Source organism: Tenrec ecaudatus, unplaced genomic scaffold (genome assembly GCF_050624435.1).
Source record: "Tenrec ecaudatus isolate mTenEca1 unplaced genomic scaffold, mTenEca1.hap1 Scaffold_554, whole genome shotgun sequence".
Taxonomy (NCBI): Eukaryota; Metazoa; Chordata; class Mammalia; order Afrosoricida; family Tenrecidae; genus Tenrec; species Tenrec ecaudatus.
Genome location: NW_027459466.1, coordinates 220826 through 236069, shown reverse-complemented (window position 1 = coordinate 236069; position 15244 = coordinate 220826).

Here is a 15244-nt window from a genome sequence, read left to right as displayed (position 1 = left end):
CGTGTACATGCTCTTGTCTAGCTGCATTTGTAAGCTAGAATTGGGGTCATGATAATGGGGAGGAGGAGAAGAAGCACTGAATAACTAGAGGAAAGTAGTATGTTTCATTGGTGCTATATTTCACCCTGACTGGCTCATCTCTTACTTGTGACCCTTCTGTGAGGGGGTGTCAAATTGTCTACAGATGGCCTTGGGTTTCACAGTGATATGGTTTTTTGTTCTGGGTCTTTGATGCCTGATAGTTGATCCCATTGACACAACATGATCACACAGGCTGGTGTGCTTCTTCCATGTGGTCTTTATTCCTTCTCAGCTAAATTGACGCTTTTTAAATTTTCAAGCCTTCCTGACCCTAGATGCTATATCTTTTGATATCTGGGCATCATCAGCTTTCTTCATCACATTTTTTAATGTGCCCATTTTGCCTTCAGTGATTGAGTCAGGAAGGTGAGCACCAAAGAATGGCAAGTTATTAGAACAAACTATTTTTGCATTGAGGGAGTACTTGAATAGATCTATTTACTGATCATTATATATAAATACATACCTCTATTTAGACCTCTCTACGTGTCCTTTACCTCCTAGTTCTTTTCCCTATTTCCTTTTACTTTCCTCTTGTCCCACTATCATTTTCAACCTTCATTTGGTTTTCAGTAATTCCTCGTGGATACATTGCACTTAATCAAACGCCATCAGGCCTCCTGCGCCTTCCTCACCATCAAGTTTACATCACTTGTTGCTCTCCTATCCTGCTTTTGTTGGCTCCCCCCTTTCTTTCCCCTGCCTCCCCATCTCCTGTGTCCCTTCCGGAACCATCAGTCCTGTTATTTTCTCCTCAGGATTGTTTACCCCGCCTACCTTATCTATATAGACATGCAAGAACAATATTAAGCACAAAAAGAAAACAACAAAACAAACCAACAGCAAAAAAGAAGTCTATAAATAGTTCCCGGTTTGTTTGTTGACTATTATGAGTGTTTGCCAGTCGAGTCTCATGGGATGTTACACCCTGGCTCCAAAGTCCATTTTTGGGATTCCTCAGGGACTTCATTGCTTTACTCCCCTTGTTGCTCTGTCAAACACCCTTAGTGTTTCTGCCCGGTGTGGTAGGGTCAGATTGGAGACAATTCTCACACCGTGTCTTCGGTGTTATGCCCTGTAGCGCTATGGGTCACTGATGGAAATCGTGTCTCGTGCTGAGGCCAGCCCTATGGTCCTCTCTGTGCATTGGCTGCTCCCAGCAGGAATATCATCCTTGGGCTTGGTGGACCAGGGGTGTGTTCTACTCTCTCTTTCACTCATAGTTTGCTCCCATGTGCTCTGTTCAGAAGTGCCCCTCTCCCAGAGCTGTAGCTTCAGTGTTGTCCTTTGTAGTCCATTTTCCTTCAGTGCTCTCCATCAGTCACCCTGGGAACCATCAGACTGATGATTCTTCAGGCAGGGAGGCTGGACATGTAGCTGGGATTGGGGCTTCCCCTGAAGACCTCTCTATTGGACTGCTGCATCATGCCAGTATGTTGAATTCATGTCTTGGCACACCAGGTTGAGGTCTGGTCCCTCTCTCTCACTCCTGTGGAGATTTAAACAATACCCTCCCCTTGGATGTATTAGTGCCCTGTTCCCCTACTACCCATGCCTCCCCCCACTTTTCTTGCTTTTCCCCTCCTTTTTCATTGACTGTCATATGTATCCCTGGATTGGGTCTGGCCCCTGCCATACTAACCTGGACTTCACCCCAGGAATGTATTCATATAGTAACTTTCCCCCTATATCTCTTTTGCCTTTTAAGCTTACTTAAGTGGACTTATGGTTTACTTCTCCTTTTACCCTTTGCTTATTTCACTTCACATAATTTCCTCCAATTTTTCCCATGCGGCAATGTGCTTCATGCATTCATCACTGCTTTTCAGGCATGTGTAGTACTCCAGTGTATGCATGTACCACAGTTTTTGAATCCATTCATCTGTTGATGGAAATTTGGGTTGTTTCCAACTTCGTGCGATTGTGAACTATGCCATGATGAGCATTGGGGCACAGATATCTGACTGTGGTTCATTTATTGCCTCTTCTGAGGATATGCCAAATAGGGGAATTGCTAGGTCCTATGGTAGCTTGATTTCCATCTCTTTTACACTTCACCAAATCTAATTCCATAATGGCTGTACATACATACAAGTCCACCAGCAGTGGACCAATGTTCACATCTCACCACAGCCACTCCAACACTTGTTACTCTCTGATTTTGTGAATTGATAGAATTCTGGCTATCTTTGAGGGTGTTAGGTGGTATCTCACAGTTGTTCTAATTGGTATTTCTCTGATGGCTAATGATCAGGAACATTTTCTCATATTTACTGGGTATTCAGATTTCTGCCCTTGTGAAATTTCTGTTCAGGTCCTTTGCCCATCTCCTCAGTGGGTAATTAGGTGGTTTTTTTTTTTTAAGCAAGCAGAGTATTATAAATTTTAATAAGGCGTTTGTCTGATGTGTCATTACTAAAGATATTTTCCCAGTCTGTCAGCACTCTCATTACTCTCTTGCTGAATTCATTCGATGTACACAGGCATTTTATCTTCGGTATACCCCTCTTGCCAATTAGTGACTCAACTGTATTTGTGTCCTTACCTATATCCGATAGCCTAGATATTCCCTGCACCAAAGTTCTCAGGTTGGTCGCAATTCCCTCATTGATTGTCCTAATAGTTTGGGGTTTTACCACAAGGTCTGTGATCCACCTTGAGTTTAATCTTGTGCGCGGAGTGAGATAAGGGTCTTGCTTCATCTTTCTGCAGGTAGATATCCATTCTTTCCAGCACCACTTGTTGAAGAGGGCATCTGCTTCCCATTTGATATCTTTTGGTCCTTGTCAAAGATCAGTTGTCTGTATGCTGATGATTTTATTTCTCGGGTTTTAGTTCTTTTCCAATGTGTGTTAGGGTCTCGTCCAGCGAGACCCTCACGCGGTGACCTGGAGAGGCAACGAACCTGGATGGCAAAAAGACACAGAGACGTGGGGCAAGACAAGTGCTGATCAAGCCCGTTTATTTTGCCAAAACTCTGGGTATATATTCACAACAGAGAAGGAAGTGGGAGGCACATATTCCAATGAAGGACACTGTGTAACAACCGCACACTGTACAACAACTAATCAGCCACATGTTCCCAATAAGGTACAAAGGGTGCGCAACAGTACTCAAAGACGTCCGTGGCGACGTCCGCATGCAAATCAAGGCTTACCAGGTGAACTTATCACGATGTTCCTAATATGGTATATCTGCAGTTCAATGGGTGCTCAGTACTTTGACTAATGGCAACAAGGTCAGTTATCGCAATTTCTCATGCTACTGAGCACGTAGTTTGGAATGTGGGGGCGAAGTTGGGCAGGAAACAAAGCCTTGCTGTTAGAAAGCGGCCAAGTTTCTCCTACGTGTCTGAGGCCAGAGTCTTAATGGCTATCGGCTCCCAACAAATGTGATAGGATTTTATCCTCTCCCCATACTTATTAAATGTATATTCTGACAAAGTAATCTGAGATGCTGGAATTTTTTGAAGGAAAACGTGGCATCAGGTTTGGGAAAAAATCATATTAACAACCTTCCATATGCAAGTGACAAAACCTTGCTTGATTGAAGATTGGCTTGAAACATTTGCTGATAAAGGTCAAATACTGCAGCCTTCAGCATGGACTACAACTCATTATAAAGAAGACCAAACTCCTCATAAGTGGACTAATAAGTAATATAATGAGAAATCAATAATATATTGGTATTGTCAATAATTTCATCTGGCTGGCATGCACAATAAGTGCTCATGGAAGTGAGACATACTAGTGTTAGCCACTGATATGCCATCTTTTGACTGCTGGATGACCTGCTCCGTTCCCCTCTCATCTGGGAAAGTCCCGCTAGAGAATAATTTTGGAATGCACTCATGTTCTCCGGATCAGAACATTGTAATTAATAATATTTTTGCTTTTAATGTTGTAACCAGTAGATTCCTATTTTTATGTTATTAAACAGAATGTTATAATCAGTGCTATACTGTGTAATGCTCACTAGCTTTAAAGAATAATAACATTAATATTGCTTTCTGCTTCTGTCCATGCTTGCATAAGTCCTAGACAAATGATAAATGAGTTTTTGCCTTTATAGATGGACTGAAATGTCTACTCGGGACTCCAATCAAAGAATCGCTTTTAAATTCTAGCAGTCCGGTTATAACCGAATAAAGACTCTTTTAAATTATCGTAACATTATAGTGGCTGTCATTCATTTCAAACCACAACAGAAGCAAAAGTCAAGAAATCAAGTGAACCATTGGATTGGATGAATCTGCTGCATAAGACTTCTTGAAAGTGTTGAATAAAAGGATGTTACCTTGAGGATCATAAGGTACACCTGCCAGAGATTTGTTATTTTCTGTTTCTTGTTTACCCCCTCAAACTCTTTTATTAGGACATAATCCAGACACATCATTCAATAGTTGTCATATCATGTGACTATCACAATCAGCTTCAAGCATTTTCTTCCTTCTTTTATTTGATATCAACTCCCCACTAGCTCCCACATTCCATGTTGTGCCTTCCAGGACCCCTAATGTAGTTATAGTTTCTACAGAGTCACCCACCCTGGGTTCTATATAGCAAAACTACATAGAAAAATATATAAAAGAGTCAAGATGGCTGCTAACTATAACAACAACAAGGACAAACTGCAATTCAAAAAGCAAAAACAGAAAGTATAGAAAAACAAGATTAAGATCAAAGAGTACTGAAAGGGAGATCAAATAATGTTTTTAATTATTCAAGTCAGAGTTTTTATTTCAATCTACTATTATCATCTCTGATTGATAGCCAGGTTATTCCTATACCTTAATTATGGTCAGACAGAAATCACAGAGACTTATTGCATGTATAAATCCTGCAAATGTGTTTTGGTCTTTGACTGTCATCCATAGCCTTCTTAAAATCAGTGTTTAAAAACTTGTTAGGGCGTGGTCAAGGGTAATGCAACCAAGAGGAATTACTGAAACCCAAATGAAGACTGAGCATGATAGTCGGACAAGAGGAAAGTCAAAGGAAATAGAGGAAAGAGCTAGGAGGCAAAGGGCATTTATAGAGGTCTAAATAAAGGCATGTAAATATTTATATATACATTTATATATAATAATGGGGAAATACATCTCTGTGCATATATGTATAGGTTTAGTATTAAGGTAGCAGATGGACATTGGGTCTCCACTCAAATACTCCCTCAATGCAAGAATATTTTGTTCTATTAAACTAACATTCAATGATCCTCACCCTCTCGACACAATCACTGAACACAAAGCGGGTGAATAAGTGAATGTGATGAAGAAAGCTGATGGTGCACAGCTATCAAAAGATACAGCGGCTGGGGTCTTAAAGGCTTGAAGGTAAATAAGCAGCCAGCTAGCTCAGAAGCAACAAAGCCCACATAGAAGAAGCACACCAGTCTGCGTGATCATGAGGTGCCGAATGGATCAGTTATCAGGCATCAAAGAATAAAAAATCATATCATTCTGTGCTCACCTCCATGATATGATCACTGAAGACAAATGGGTGCATAAGCATATGTGGTAAAGAAAACTGATGGTGCCTGGCGATCAAAAGATATAGTGTCTGGGGTCATAAAGCTTGAAGGTAAACAAGCAGCCATCTAGCTCAGAAGCAACAAAGCCCACATAGAAGAAGCACACCAACCTGTGCGATCATGAGGTGTTGAAGGGATCAGTTATCAGGCATCATCAGAACAAAAAAATCATATCACTGTGAATGCCGGGGGGAGGGGAGGAGTGCAGACTGGAGACCCAAAGCCCATTTGTAGGTCACTGGACAACCCCTTACATTGTCTCAGGGAGGAGATGAACCAGACAGGATGTCGTGCAGCAACAATGGAGCATAGTTCCTAAATGATCCCCAGACCCCCAAACACTCTATCATGATCCCAATTCTACCTTACAAATCTGGCTAGAACAGAGGGTGTACACTGTTACAAATAGGAACTGGAAACACAGGGAATCCAGGGTAGATTATTCCCTTCAGGACCAGTGGTGTGAGTGGTGATACTGAGAGGGTGGAGGCAGGGTGGGTTGGGAAGGGGGAACCAATTATAAGGATCTACATATAACCTCCTCCTATGGGGACGGACAACAGAAACATGCGTGAAGAGAGACGTTGGATCGTGCAAAATATGACAAAATAGTGATTTCTAAATTATCAAGGGGTCATGAGGGAGTGGTGAGGGAGGGGATAAATGAGGGACTGATGCCAGGGGCTTAGGTGAAGAGTTAATATTTTGAGAATACTGAGGGCAATGAATGTAAAAATGTGCTTTACACAATTGATGCACGTGTGGGTTTTGATAAGAGTTGTATGAGCCCCTAATAAAATGATTTTAAAAAGAGGCACAGACAATGGTTATTAGGAAAAAAAATGAGCTCTGATACCATTCTCTGCTGCAGAATTGGATGTTACTATTGACAATCCTTGGATCATATATGTTGATGTTATTCTTCCATGTGGGCTTAGTTGATGGTACACTTAGATCACTGCTTGTTTGAAAACAAGACTTAAGATTCGAGACACTATTGTTTCTGATAGATACCATCTAATTTCTTCACCACACTTTGCTGTAGCAACTACATCTTCTGTATTTCCTTCAAAAGGGAATTTTGTAAGAATTAACTGTTCTTAGAATGTAGCTTGGGTTAATTATGAGCTCCACATCCATCCCTTACTCTGTTTATTCTATTCACCTCTGGTTCACCTTAGAGACATCTTGTTATTTTATGGCAGATAACTTTATCAATCATCTCTTTGAAGCATAAGGTAATTTTGTTTATAGTGTCATTGATTCAGCCCAGGATAATATATTTAAAACACAATTAAGAAAAGGTAATTGAATAAATGTACAGCCTTAGTATTTTCAATTGCCTGTGAAAAGTGAATGTGAAAGTTGAACATTCTTCAATGCATACAAAGGAAGACTGAAGAAGAATCAACGTATTAGAATATAGTAAAGGCAAAAGAACATTAAAAGTACCATGGACTGCCAAAAGTTAAAACAAATGTGCCATTGAAGAAACATGGCTACAGTGCTCCTTAAAGGCAAAGATGGCGATATTTTGCTTATGTACTTTGCACATGTTATCAGGAGAGACCAGTCCCTAAAGAAAGACATCACATTGGGGAAATTAGGGCAAGTGAATGATAAAGAAATCTCCTCAATGAGATGGACTGATGCAGGAGCTGCAAAAAATGGGCTCAAACATGAGAACATTGTCAGAATGGCAAAGGACTGAGTCATGTCCCTTTTTGTTAGACACAGGTTTGCTATGAGCTAGAACTGACTCAGTGACACCTATGAAGAATCAACTACATTTGTGACAAATTATTGGTTTACCACATAAGCTCTTCCCTGTTGGACCATTATATAAGTGTCAGAGTATATTCATAATCTATAGCAGAAATTAAACACTCGTCTTTGTGTTCTTTAATGACTTACATCTACCACACGGGACTAAGAAGACCTCTCTAGGACTTCCAATGCTCTAACTTTTAAAGGGAGGTGAGTTTTATCTTTCTCTGCTAGAGAGACCACATATTCAAACCTATCAGTTGATTGGTGGGGCTTGATGTGGTCATCCACTCCTGGAAAGATGGCCAGTCCAAAGAGGGACTTAGAAGTCCTAAGTGGGACTTCTACTCTTTTTCATAAGTTTGAAGAGGCACAGAGGGTATAAGATTGAACTATGGAAAATGAGCTACACAGATAAATATCCACAATGACTGAACCAGATTTCATATATGAGCATCTGGGTGATAAAGTCATTTCTTAACCAATTGCTTAATTCACTCTCACCCTCCAACACATTCCTCACAATTTTTTATATTCTTTGAATCACAGTAAGGTGTGATGACTGAAACTTTGTGTATCATGGCTGAGTCAGGATTCTAAGGCATTGGTTCATGATGATGGAATCCGCCTGGTTGATAAGAGTTCATAGAATGCCATCTCTTTCATGATGAGACCTACTGTGAGCAGCCAATGAGGAGGAAGATAGCTTCCTTGTGGGTGTGGTCTTATCATTTAAAAGGATTCTCTGAATGGTCTTTAGCTTTGTTCTGGACCTGGACACTTCATCTGACCTGAAGGTTTGGGGACTTGAGACAAAATCCTGTAATTGTGTTTCTGGAAGTTGTCGGTCTCAATTTGCTTGAGAAAGAAGTCTGCCATCTTACCTCCCATCTTGCATTCATCAGCCACTGGATATACTTGATCTAGGATAAGAGTCAGGACAGGAATCTGAGCCTTGTCAGCCTCTGCAACTGTGAGCTGAAATATGCAGTAACATGAAAACTGTCTACATTAGTGGGTCTCACCCTGTGGATTGCCACCCCTTTGGGGGTAAAACGACACATTCACAGGGGTCGCCTGATTCATAACAGTAGTAAAATTATAGTTATAAAGTAGCAATGGAAATAATTGCATGGTTGGGGGAACTGTATTAAATGGTCATGGTATTAAGAAGATTGAGAACCACTGCTCTAAATGGTCCTGAGAAGCTAAGTTTGGAGGGGCCAAGAAGTTGAAGGCCTGGGTCCTTAAACTTGGCTCTCCTTGAGGCCATTGTGAATTGAGGTCACTCTATTTTGCATTATGAACATATGGATATAGTTGCTCTACTCAATATAAACAGAGTAACCAGATTAGGGTGTCCTGTTTACCCTCAATCTCTTTAACACCTCAATACCTATTCAGGGACTTGGTGTGTCTTACATCTTCTCTTTGTGTAATTCTTCATTATGTGTATCAACTTGCTGGGGTCGAGGTTATCTGTAGTGTGGCAGGCATGTAAGGATGTCAGTGTTGGAGCTGTGCTCCAGTGTGGACTTATTCCTCCATTTATCATGAGCTGGAGGCTTCAAAACCACCAGCTTCTGCGATTCAGAGAGATAACAGTCGGCTCCCCTAGAGACATACAGCAGTGTTTCCCAAGGTACATGATACTGCCCACTGAAGCAAAATGGAAATGTCCATTCAGTGTAAAAGTGATACCAATGTTTTTTAGAGGGGAGAAAGATGGGGCTTACTACTCCCATTAAGTATTGCAGTCTTGGATGATTACATAAGACTGACTAGGTCTGTTGTGGGATACACTGTTTCTCTCTGGCTCCATACTCTTGAAGAGTTCCCGGAACCCACAATGGTTGGCCAGCTGAAGATGGAGCCCAGAATGGGCAAGGGGAAGACCATCTTCTGAAACTACACTTGTGGCCAGCTCCTGGACCTCGTCTTTGCCAGCTATAGACTCATGCACACACACCAGGTGGTGGACTTCATCAGAGGGAAGCACGCCCACTTCGGAACCTGCTCCTCCAAGGAGATGACAGTCCTGGAGGCCATAGACCTGCTGGACCAGCTGGTGGATGAGTCGGATCCGGATGTGGACGTCCCTACCTCCTTCCATGCCTTCCAGACTGTGGAGGGCATCCGGAGGGCACATCCCCACAAGGACTGGTTGTACCTGGTGGGGATGCTGCATAATCTGGGGAAGTTGCTGCCCCTGGCCAAGGAGCCCCAGTGGGCCGTAGTTAGAAACACCTATCCTGTGGGCTGCTGGCCCCAGGCCTCTGTGGTCTTCTGCGACTCAACTTTCCAGGACAATCCAGGCCTCAGGGATCCTCTATACAGCTCTGAGCTTGGGATGTACCAGCCTCACTGCAGCCTGGGGAATGTCCTCATGTACTGGGGCCATGATGAGTATATGTACCAAGTGATGAAGTTCAACAAATTTCCTCTAGTTCCACTCCTTCTATGCGTGGCACACCGGTGGTGACTACCGGCAGTTGTGTAGCCCTGAACATGCCGCCCCGGGTTCAGGAGTTCAACAAGTTTGAACTCTACATCAAATGCCCAGACCTGCCTGATGTGGACATACTGCACCCCTATTACCAGGGGCTCATTGGCAAGTACTTCCCCAGAGTCCTCAGTTGGTGACCATCCTGCATGCCCAAGACAACCTTGTGATCATGGAGACAGGCCTGGCCCACCCCACTTCCTTGATAGACTCCACCCACCTGACTGTGCTCAGGTTTGCATCAATAAAGACCTTAAAGTGTCAAAAAAAAGTACAATCTTGGAAACCCATGAGGGCAGTATACTCTGTCCTACATGGTTGCCATTCATCAGCATTGACAGTGACAATAAGCTATTTTTATACATCATTGGGGACTATAGGCTTTATTACAAAAGTTTTCAATTACCAGCAAGGGTGTAAGTTTTCTGTTTTTCTAAGAAGGGGCCTCAAACTAGGGACAAGAAGTGAAGAAACCAATGATGTATAACCTTGAGTTACTTCGAGAGCAGTTAAAATTTATTCTACAGGATGGCAATGAGGGGAATAGGACTAAATGAAATGGGGCTTGATTTACTTCATTTTACATGACACAATGTGGCATCCTTGAATGGATCTAGTATGATGGGTCTCTTTTCAACAGTCAAGAGTGCCTGTACTTCTGGAGATCTTCATGAATCTTGGCATCCAAGTTTCACTGGGTCTAGAAGATTCCAAGGGCAGAGGTCTTGGTTTCCAAGAACACGCTTTGCTCCTGCCTGTTATTATATGAGGGTACTAGAATCCTATCTGTCTGCTGGCCTCTATTCTCATATTGTGTAGAAGAGAGAAATTAAGCTAGCAAGGGTGGATTGGGGTAAAGCTGTTGATGTCAGATGCATCCTGTAATCTTGGCCTCCAAATGGCCACATTATCATACCAAAGATAACTTCATCCTCATGAACCTAATCCAAAACAATCCCATATGCATCACAAACATGAATGTCTTAAAAATGACAGAAACACAGAAGCAGAGGTTATGAGTTAGGAAACATGGTAAAGAAGAAATGACATTAGCTACCTATGTGTGTGATGATTGCATCCCAAGGTCTATTAGGATGGCTGTGAGAAAAATGTACAGTCAGAAATATGGTGGTTGCTTATTGAATCAAATAATCAGATGGCTTACTACGCGGGATAGACAAATACAAGAGGAATGACTGTTCACTCATCAAATGGAAATGTTGAGAACTATATTGAACCACAATGCTCCCTGTGATGGAATATCTGTGCAAATACAAGAAAATCTTGCCAATACAGTGAAGAGTCAAATTTACCCACCAATCACTAATGAAGAAATTAAAGAATTCTTCCAACCACTTCAGTATGAAATTGACCTACCATGCAGTCAAGTAGCATAGATAATTATTGGTAAGTGGAATGAGAGATTAGGAAACAGAGGAAAGAAAAGCAGTTGGAAAACGGGGTCCTTCTGATAGAAATTTGGAAATCACATATACCTTTGTAAAAACCACAAATGGCTGCTATACATATAGGCTTATACCAATGTAATTCACTGAAGTAAAATCAAGTACGTCTGTGGAAAATGTTTTAGAGTACAAAAGATACCCCAGTCCCAAATATAAATTAAGGACAGCATTTACTCAGCCATAAGGACAAAAAGATGACACAAAACCACAGATACATAATGTGGATGAGGAATGCTATTAGCACAAAGTCATAAGAGCATTAAATATTCACAGTCAGGTTTTTACATCACTAAGACACAGAATACAGGAGACTTTCAAATTCATGAGTAACTGAAAGTTCATTAATCACAATAGAATGGGGGATTATAGAAGCCCAAAGAGGAGCAAAATGTCAACACATGCTTAGAAGATTAGCCCTTCCAAACAAGGCAGTCTGGGAAAGATGGCTAGGTTACAACTTTTGTGTATGCAATCTCGAGTACTGTACTATCTGTCAAGGACACACACTCAATCCGCTAAGGGACTGCTCTATAATGCCTTGACTGTATAGAGGGTAGAGGTAATCCACTCTCCAATGTACTCTACCTGAGGGCAAGATTATTTACTTCATTGTGACATTATCTCAAGGAATTCATTGATGTGAGTTTGTTTTTTTGTTGTTGACTTTGTATGTTATGTATACCCTGACCAAAGTGAAATTATAAAATGTAAGGCCAAACATAATAGAGATTTTGGAGGAGCTTGTTATCTTCAGTCAAAATGAAGCTGGGACCATGAAGCTGAAGACATGAGTCAAAGACATGAGAGCACAAATATAACCTTTGGTACATCACACATGAATGTCAAGACCATCTCACGTACAGATATGATTAATTGAACGCGAACAACAGGAAACTGGATCAGCTGTAAAATGGCATCAATAGCATTATGTATGAAGAAAGCAACATCATTCCCAAGACAGAAAAGAAAGAATGATCGAGGCGAACATCAAGGAGACTGATACCTACCACTGGTAGAAATGTAGGTAAAGCAAATGGAAGAAATGATGAAGAAGAGCTGAACAGAACATTTTAAAGAGCAACTTAAGAAGACATTGAAGTATTGAACTGAAACACGTTACTCACGGGGAAAACCATCAAAGTTATCATAGTGAGAACAAGGAGAATTTCATTCAGTATATGTGGTAGAGAAAAGAGAGGTGGGAATAGGCTCACACCCCAAGAAAGCTTTGCCTGAAATAATCTAAAGAAAAATATTGGCAGAGCCATTTATAAACCGAATTGTTTGTGGCTTTCTTTCACCAGAGAACCTAAACATATAGTCATTTCTGCAAAGCTCTTTATTAATAGCTCTGTAATCAAGAGTGGATATTTTCATCCATCTGGTCAGAATTGAGGACAGGGGACTAAGCTCGCTCTCTTTAAATGTCTACAGGGGAACTCCCTTAAGTCTACCCTCCTTAAAATCTCTTCTTTTGGGGGTTGAGATTCTACCCTCCTTAAAATCTCTTCTTTTGGGGGTTGAGATGAAAGGGTTGGGGACTAAGCCTTAAACTTGCTCTTCAGACATGCGACTTTTGGCAGAAGTGTTGTGGCATCAAATAAATGATGAACACTATAATGCCTTGATAATTTAGAAGAGACTATTTGGTTATCACTGGACTGCTAGAATCTAAAAGGGACTCTTTGATTGCAGTTCTAAGTGGATATTTCAGTCAATCTTTAAAGGCAAAAGCTCATTTATCATTTGTTTAGGGCTTAAGCCAACATGGACAAAAGCAGAAAGTAAAACTAATGTTATTCTTCTTTAAAATGAGTGAGTCCTACGGGGTACAGGATTGATGATAACATCCTGGTTAATAAAATAAAAATAGCAATATATCCTGGTTACAACATCAAATTCAACAATATTATTAATTACAATTTCCTGATCTCCAGAACATAAGAGTCCATTTTAAAATCAAACACTGGTGAGACTTTCTGAGATGGGAGGGTGAAGGATGAAGATCATTCATTCAAAAAGATGGCGTGATTGTGACTAGTGATAGTCTGTCTCAGAAGAACAGATAATAATTTTAAAATGTTTAAAATTCTGTTGTGAAATAATTCTTTATTGTGACTTAGGTGTGGATTTTGTTTGGGCCGGGTCCGAACCAAGGCAGCCACCTGTACCAGCTACTCGAGAAGACAAATGACCTGGCTGAAATGGAAAGCATCTGCTTCCAGCAGTTCAAAAAGCTTACCTCCTGGGGCAGAGCACAGCCTCTTCTCCCCAGTGTTCCAGGAAGCAAGTTTTCTGAGAACAAGATTATTTACTCACAGACCCCATCCTGGCTCAAATCCTGCAGCTACAGCACTAAAACCTCCCTTCCCTTTATCAACGCATATGTCCTTGGCTTGGACCCTATTTAAGTCCCACTGCCTCACTACCAGGTGCTATTTCCCTGACCTAATATGTTGGGTCTCAGAACCTTCCCAGGGGCTCAAGATGCCTCCATCCCTTTCTCTGCTCTCCCTTCCCTCCTGGGAGTTCTTTCCCTGCCTCAGTAAAATCTTTCTCAACTTCACATTCCTGGCTAAATTCTATCTCTGTTCTGCACCTCTGTTAAACCTCTCATATTTATTCATCAGTTTCATATTCAGTAATTTAAGTTATTTTCCAAATCGGCAATTGCTTGTAACTATCCATAGCCTATAACCCCTCCTGAGATATTAATGTGCTACCATTAGCAGGAACGCAGGATGCTAAGGCAAGGGACTTCAAGGGGGTCAGCAAACACATGAGCAGCTGCATGCATGTATAAGTGTTCTTTCACAGAAATTATCATCGGGGTCCTTTTGGCTGGTTCATTGTAATGTTCCTCAAAGAAAGCAGATAAGGTAGGCCATACATACATTTTATTTTCAACCAATTATTATTTTTTTTGCCAAAGCTGAAATATCATGTGGAATGATTGTATCTTCTCAGACAATTCGAGGCATGTTGCATTTGGTCCTTGCAGGGATCAATTGAACTCATTCATGATGACAAACACATCAACCAAGTAAGCTATATCTGCAGTTCACTTTTATCACTGAAAGGTGCTTCGAACTACGGTCTTGCTATCTGATTGAGAAACGCTTTGAGTTCATTATGAAGCTCAAAAACACGTTTTAAAATTCTTCCTCTTGACTACCATCTCACTTCAGTGGGAAATAACAGACCATAACTTGGCGTATCTAACTTGTTACACAGTTGGGAAAACAGTCGACTGTTTAAAGTGCTCGTCATTACAAAATTGACAGAAATTATGACGCTTTTCATCACTTCTTGTAACTCTTGTGGCAGCATCTTCATTGCTAATATTTGCCAATGAATCATACAGTGAGTTCTGATGAATTCTGGTCACTCATTCAGTACCAAACGTTGAAATCCAGATCGACATACTAGCATAACTGGAGCCCCATCTGTGAAAACACCACAAACCTTTCCCCAAGAGATCGTATGTTCTTTCAGAAATGAACCAAATGTATCAAATACTTCAAGTGCAGCAGTTGTCATTTCAAGAGGTTTACAAAAAAGAAACGCATTTTTTATAGTTGTCATTCATACACCTCACGTAAAAGAGTAACTGTGAACAGTTTGCAAGGTCTGTAGATTCATCAAGCTGGATACTAAATATTGGAATTGGAGCAGATTTAATTTCTTGGATTATCTGATCAAAAATATCAGCAGACATGTCAGCGATTCTCTGGGGACAGTGTCATTAGGTGAGGAAATTACACTCAATTTTGTAACAAATTCATTTCCGATCAGAACCCAACAATGACTTTGGCCGCTGGCAACAGTAAATTCTCAGCAATGGTGTGAGGTTTCATAGCTCTGGCGATTCTGAGTGCCACCAAATATGAAGATT